We start from the raw sequence: 7,500 nt of genomic DNA, 5'->3' as shown, positions 1-7,500 counted from the left end.
CCCGCTCGGTTGCGGGGCAGACCTCACCCCTCTCTTCCCAGGGGCTGGGTCCCTACCTTACCAGGGGCACGAACTTCCAGGGCCTGCGTGCTGGAGGGTGTAGTCCGAGGAGGGGTGCTTAAGTGTGGGTACGCATGTTCGGCTGGAGGGCCTGGTCGGCCTGGTTCTCAGTGCATGTCTGAAAAAGTTCTAAGTCCCAACCAGGGACAGAGAGGGGGCTGTCTGGGGGATGTGGCCGGGGAGGAGAACCCCTCCCTGGTGAGCCCAAGGCCTCAGCCCCCCCCCCTCTTGCCTTACCAGGGGCACGAACCTCCAGGGCCTGCGTGCTGGAGGGTGTAGTCCGAGGAGGGGTGCTTAAGTGTGGGTACGCATGTTCGGCTGGAGGGCCTGGTCGGCCTGGTTCTCAGTGCATGTCTAAAAAAGTTCTAAGTCCCAACCAGGGACAGAGAGGGGGCTGTCTGGGGGATGTGGCCGGGGAGGAGAACCCCTCCCTGGTGAGCCCAAGGCCTCAGCCCCCCCCCCTCTTGCCTTACCAGGGGCACGAACCTCCAGGGCCTGCGTGCTGGAGGGTGTAGTCCGAGGAGGGGTGCTTAAGTGTGGGTACGCATGTTCGGCTGGAGGGCCTGGTCGGCCTGGTTCTCAGTGCATGTCTAAAAAAGTTCTAAGTCCCAACCAGGGACAGAGAGGGGGCTGTCTGGGGGATGTGGCCGGGGAGGGGTGCTTAAGTGTGGGTAAACGTGTTGGGCCTGTGGGCCTGGTTCTCAGTGCATGTCTGAAAAAGTTCTAAGTCCCAACCAGGGACAGAGAGGGGGCTGTCTGGGGGATGTGGCCGGGGAGGGGTGCTTAAGTGTGGGTAAACGTGTTGGGCCTGTGGGCCTGGTTCTCAGTGCATGTCTGAAAAAGTTCTAAGTCCCAACCAGGGACAGAGAGGGGGCTGTCTGGGGGATGTGGCCGGGGAGGGGTGCTTAAGTGTGGGTAAACGTGTTGGGCCTGTGGGCCTGGTTCTCAGTGCATGTCTGAAAAAGTTCTAAGTCCCAACCAGGGACAGAGAGGGGGCTGTCTGGGGGATGTGGCCGGGGAGGGGTGCTTAAGTGTGGGTAAACGTGTTGGGCCTGTGGGCCTGGTTCTCAGTGCATGTCTGAAAAAGTTCAAAGTCCCAACCAGGGACAGAGAGGGGGCTGTCTGGGGGATGTGGCCGGGGAGGGGTGCTTAAGTGTGGGTAAACGTGTTGGGCCTGTGGGCCTGGTTCTCAGTGCATGTCTGAAAAAGTTCAAAGTCCCAACCAGGGACAGAGAGGGGGCTGTCTGGGGGATGTGGCCGGGGAGGAGAGCCCCTCCCTGGTGAGCCCAAGGCCTCAGCCCCCCCCCCCTCTTGCCTTACCAGGGGCACGAACCTCCAGGGCCTGCGTGCTGGAGGGTGTAGTCCGAGGAGGGGTGCTTAAGTGTGGGTGCACAGGTGAGTGTGGAGAGCCTGGTTCTCTGGATGGGTCTGACTGTCTGTTTCTCTCCCCGGAGCAAAGCCTGGATGTGGGTAAGTGTTCTGGGTGTGCCTGCCTGGAGCTCCATGCCTGGTTCTCTTCCTGGAGGTCAGGGCCTGGAGCTCCATGGCCTGTCCCCTGCATGTGTGTGCGGCCCTGGAGCTCCATGGCCTGTCCCCTGCATGTGTGTGCGGTCCTGGAGCTCCATGGCCTGTCCCCTGCATGTGTGTGCGGTCCTGGAGCTCCATGCCTGGTCCTCTGCCTGGAGCTCCATGCCTGGTTCTCTTCCTGGAGGTCAGGGCCTGCAGCTCCATGCCTGGTCCTCTGCCTGGAGGTCAGGTCCTGGAGCTCCATGCCTGGTCCTCTGCCTGGAGGTCAGGGCCTGCAGCTCCATGCCTGGTCCTCTGCCTGGAGGTCAGGGCCTGCAGCTCCATGCCTGGTTCTCTTCCTGGAGGTCAGGGCCTGCAGCTCCATGCCTGGTTCTCTTCCTGGAGGTCAGGGCCTGCAGCTCCATGCCTGGTTCTCTGCCTGGAGGTCAGGGCCTGCAGCTCCATGCCTGGTTCTCTTCCTGGAGGTCAGGGCCTGCAGCTCCATGCCTGGTTCTCTGCCTGGAGGTCAGGGCCTGCAGCTCCATGCCTGGTTCTCTGCCTGGAGGTCAGGGCCTGCAGCTCCATGCCTGGTTCTCTTCCTGGAGGTCAGGGCCTGCAGCTCCATGCCTGGTTCTCTGCCTGGAGGTCAGGGCCTGCAGCTCCATGCCTGCATCTCTTCCTGGAGGTCAGGGCCTGCAGCTCCATGCCTGGTTCTCTGCCTGGAGCTCCATGCCCTGTCCCCTGCATGCGTGTGCGGGCCTGGAGCTCCATGGCCTGTCCCCTGCATGCGTGTGCGGGCCTGGAGCTCCATGCACGGTCCCCTGCCTGTGTGTGCGGGCCTGGGGCTCCATGCACGGTCCCCTGCATGTGTGTGCGGGCCTGGAGCTCCATGCACGGTCCCCTGCCTGGAGGTCAGGGCCTGCAGCTCCATGCCTGGTCCTCTGCCTGGAGGTCAGGGCCTGCAGCTCCATGCCTGGTTCTCTGCCTGGAGGTCAGGGCCTGCAGCTCCATGCCTGGTTCTCTGCCTGGAGGTCAGGGCCTGCAGCTCCATGCCTGGTTCTCTGCCTGGAGGTCAGGGCCTGCAGCTCCATGCCTGGTTCTCTTCCTGGAGGTCAGGGCCTGGAGCTCCATGCCTGCATCTCTTCCTGGAGGTCAGGGCCTGCAGCTCCATGCCTGGTTCTCTGCCTGGAGCTCCATGCCCTGTCCCCTGCATGCGTGTGCGGGCCTGGAGCTCCATGGCCTGTCCCCTGCATGCGTGTGCGGGCCTGGAGCTCCATGCACGGTCCCCTGCCTGTGTGTGCGGGCCTGGGGCTCCATGCACGGTCCCCTGCATGTGTGTGCGGGCCTGGAGCTCCATGCACGGTCCCCTGCCTGTGTGTGCGGGCCTGGGGCTCCATGCACGGTCCCCTGCATGTGTGTGCGGGCCTGGAGCTCCATGCACGGCCCCCTGCATGTGTGTGCGGTCCTGGAGCTCCATGCCTGGTCCTCTGCCTGGAGGTCAGGGCCTGCAGCTCCATGCCTGGTTCTCTTCCTGGAGGTCAGGGCCTGCAGCTCCATGCCTGGTTCTCTTCCTGGAGGTCAGGGCCTGCAGCTCCATGCCTGGTTCTCTTCCTGGAGGTCAGGGCCTGCAGCTCCATGCCTGGTTCTCTTCCTGGAGGTCAGGGCCTGCAGCTCCATGCCTGGTTCTCTTCCTGGAGGTCAGGGCCTGCAGCTCCATGCCTGGTTCTCTTCCTGGAGGTCAGGGCCTGCAGCTCCATGCCTGGTTCTCTGCCTGGAGGTCAGGGCCTGCAGCTCCATGCCTGGTTCTCTGCCTGGAGGTCAGGGCCTGCAGCTCCATGCCTGGTTCTCTTCCTGGAGGTCAGGGCCTGCAGCTCCATGCCTGGTTCTCTGCCTGGAGGTCAGGGCCTGGAGCTCCATGCCTGCATCTCTTCCTGGAGGTCAGGGCCTGCAGCTCCATGCCTGGTTCTCTTCCTGGAGGTCAGGGCCTGCAGCTCCATGCCTGGTTCTCTGCCTGGAGGTCAGGGCCTGGAGCTCCATGCCTGCATCTCTTCCTGGAGGTCAGGGCCTGCAGCTCCATGCCTGGTTCTCTGCCTGGAGCTCCATGCCCTGTCCCCTGCATGCGTGTGCGGGCCTGGAGCTCCATGGCCTGTCCCCTGCATGCGTGTGCGGGCCTGGAGCTCCATGCACGGTCCCCTGCCTGTGTGTGCGGGCCTGGGGCTCCATGCACGGTCCCCTGCATGTGTGTGCGGGCCTGGAGCTCCATGCACGGTCCCCTGCCTGGAGGTCAGGGCCTGCAGCTCCATGCCTGGTCCTCTGCCTGGAGGTCAGGGCCTGCAGCTCCATGCCTGGTTCTCTGCCTGGAGCTCCATGCCCTGTCCCCTGCATGCGTGTGCGGGCCTGGAGCTCCATGGCCTGTCCCCTGCATGCGTGTGCGGGCCTGGAGCTCCATGCACGGTCCCCTGCCTGTGTGTGCGGGCCTGGGGCTCCATGCACGGTCCCCTGCATGTGTGTGCGGGCCTGGAGCTCCATGCACGGTCCCCTGCCTGGAGGTCAGGGCCTGCAGCTCCATGCCTGGTCCTCTGCCTGGAGGTCAGGGCCTGCAGCTCCATGCCTGGTTCTCTGCCTGGAGGTCAGGGCCTGCAGCTCCATGCCTGGTCCTCTGCCTGGAGGTCAGGGCCTGCAGCTCCATGCCTGGTTCTCTGCCTGGAGGTCAGGGCCTGCAGCTCCATGCCTGGTTCTCTGCCTGGAGGTCAGGGCCTGCAGCTCCATGCCTGGTTCTCTGCCTGGAGGTCAGGGCCTGCAGCTCCATGCCTGGTTCTCTGCCTGGAGCTCCATGCCCTGTCCCCTGCATGCGTGTGCGGGCCTGGAGCTCCATGGCCTGTCCCCTGCATGCGTGTGCGGGCCTGGAGCTCCATGCACGGTCCCCTGCCTGTGTGTGCGGGCCTGGGGCTCCATGCACGGTCCCCTGCATGTGTGTGCGGGCCTGGAGCTCCATGCACGGTCCCCTGCCTGTGTGTGCGGGCCTGGGGCTCCATGCACGGTCCCCTGCATGTGTGTGCGGGCCTGGAGCTCCATGCACGGCCCCCTGCATGTGTGTGCGGTCCTGGAGCTCCATGCCTGGTCCTCTGCCTGGAGGTCAGGGCCTGCAGCTCCATGCCTGGTTCTCTTCCTGGAGGTCAGGGCCTGCAGCTCCATGCCTGGTTCTCTTCCTGGAGGTCAGGGCCTGCAGCTCCATGCCTGGTTCTCTTCCTGGAGGTCAGGGCCTGCAGCTCCATGCCTGGTTCTCTTCCTGGAGGTCAGGGCCTGCAGCTCCATGCCTGGTTCTCTGCCTGGAGGTCAGGGCCTGCAGCTCCATGCCTGGTTCTCTTCCTGGAGGTCAGGGCCTGCAGCTCCATGCCTGGTTCTCTGCCTGGAGGTCAGGGCCTGCAGCTCCATGCCTGGTTCTCTTCCTGGAGGTCAGGGCCTGCAGCTCCATGCCTGGTTCTCTTCCTGGAGGTCAGGGCCTGCAGCTCCATGCCTGGTTCTCTTCCTGGAGGTCAGGGCCTGCAGCTCCATGCCTGGTTCTCTTCCTGGAGGTCAGGGCCTGCAGCTCCATGCCTGGTTCTCTTCCTGGAGGTCAGGGCCTGCAGCTCCATGCCTGGTTCTCTTCCTGGAGGTCAGGGCCTGCAGCTCCATGCCTGGTTCTCTGCCTGGAGGTCAGGGCCTGCAGGTTATGGGACGGAGGAAAAGACCCCCGCGGGAGACCCCCTTAACGGGGTCCCAGAGGGCTGAAACTCGGTGGGTCGGTCCGGGGCCTTCCCCCGGACCGTGTGCCACCGTTGGTCCGGGCCCCCCGCCCCCCAGGGCCTGGATCCCGGCCCTGGGGGGCCCCCGGACTTTGAGACCCCCTGGAGACCCTACCCTATGAGCCAGGGGTCTCAAACTCGGTGGGTCGGTCCGGGGCCTTCCCCCGGACCGTGTGCCACCGTTGGTCCGGGCCCCCCGCCCCCCAGGGCCTGGATCCCGGCCCTGGGGGGCCCCCGGACTTTGAGACCCCCTGGAGACCCAACCATAAGAGCCAGGGGTCTCAAACTCGGTTTGGCCATAGCCCCCGACGTACCCTCCAAGGGTTCCAAAGCACGCGGAGATCGGACCAAGTTTGCGGCTCCAGGCCCGCCCGAAGTGTCGGGTGGTCTCCCATTCATTCCCTATGGAGGGCCCTTTTCCGGATGGCTGAAAACGACATTTCCGGCTCTCCTGGGAGATCGGGGCCCCCCATACGTGCATGTCATATACCGTTTTAAAGCTCCGAGCCTCCTGAACACGGAGGTGGTCTCGGATCGCCTCTAGGACCTTCCCCCGACCTTCTACGGGTCTCCAAAGGTAAGGTGGGTTATGGGACGGAGGCAAAGACCCCCGCGGGAGACCCCCTTAACGGTGTCCCAGAGGGCTGAAACTCGGTGGGTCGGTTGGGGGCAACCCCCACGACCGTGTGCCACCGTTGGTCCGGGCCCCCCGCCCCCCGAGGCCGAGATCCAGGCCCTGGGGGGCCCCAGATTTGAGACCCCCTGGAGACCCAACCATAAGAGCCAGGGGTCTCAAACTCGGTTTGGCCATAGCCCCCGACGTACCCTCCAAGGGTGCCGAAGCACGCGGAGATCGGACCCCGTTTGCGGCTGCAGCCCCGGTTCAAAGGTCGGGTGGTCTCCCATTCATTCCCTATGGAGGGCCCTTTTCCGGATGGCTGAAAACGACATTTCCGGCTCTCCTGGGAGATCGGGGCCCCCCATACGTGCATGTCATATACCGTTTTAAAGCTCCGAGCCTCCTGAACACGGAGGTGGTCTCGGATCGTCTCTAGGACCTTCCCTCGAGCTTCTACGGGTCTCCAAAGGATTAGCGTCAAACCGGGCCGGCTTTGCCCCGCGATAAGTCGGTCCAAACGGACCGGAACCCGGGCGAGCCGCACACCGTCGGATCCGGGCCGGTCCGCGGATGGTTCTGGTGGTCTCCGATTTCCGCTAGGACGTTCCCCCGAATTTATACGAATTTTTAACCGTTTTGGGCCCAACCGGACCTCCGGTCCGGTTCCCGGGGTCCCACCGACCCGAGACCCGGATCATCGAGCTCCTGAGACGGCCCCGGTCACGAGGGTGTCGGTCCCGGAAGCCTGGGTGGAGGTCCGAAAACCGGACTTCCAGAGGGGGAGACTCGGCGGTGAGCAGCTGCAGATTTCGTCCGCCTGCTAGCGCGGCCCTCCCGGATAGCTCTGCCGCGGATCCCCGGTCTGGACCTCCGGAGCTCCGGTTCGATCCTTAAAAACGCACTGCACCCAGGCAAACCATATATTGGCTGAAAGCTTGGACCGCGGGGAACACGGTGGTGGTCTCGGATCGTCTCTAGGACCTTCCCAGCCGGCGGTAGAAGCGAAAGAAGTTTACCGGGAAATGAGCTCCAAAAATCGGTCAAAAATGCGTTTTATCCGGGAAAACCGGATATGGTTCGAATCTCCGGAGCCCGAAGAGCAGCCCGGTGAAGACCGCATGGTTCTATCTTTAAAAATGAGGGAGATACGGGGTTTTAAAAAAAGCAGTACTGCCCCCACGACGGGGGGGGCGTTCTGGGAGTGAAAGTCAAAACGCTTTTCGGGCCCTTATAAAGAAAATCACTGCCGGAACGATATCAGGAGAGAGTTGGAAAAGAGGGTCTGGGCGGAAAAATGACTAAGTGTTTCAACACTTAGACATATTTTCATGATCCTTGAAGTCTCGGGAGGCCATCCAAGCGGGTCTCAGCCCTCTTTTCCCCCATTTTCGGCCGTTTTTAGCGCTTTTTCGGCAAAAAGTTGCACTTTGTCCTGGAGAAGCGGGGCTTTCACGCTGTGGCTTCCCGTTCGGCCGGTGAGTCTCCACGGTCCATCTGATGGGCCTGGTGGCTGCTCCGGTTGGCGCGGAG

This window comes from Poecilia mexicana, unplaced genomic scaffold (assembly GCF_051168715.1).
Source record: "Poecilia mexicana isolate PSO_F unplaced genomic scaffold, ASM5116871v1 scaffold_18, whole genome shotgun sequence".
Classification (NCBI taxonomy): Eukaryota; Metazoa; Chordata; class Actinopteri; order Cyprinodontiformes; family Poeciliidae; genus Poecilia; species Poecilia mexicana.
This window is presented reverse-complemented; position numbering follows the sequence as displayed.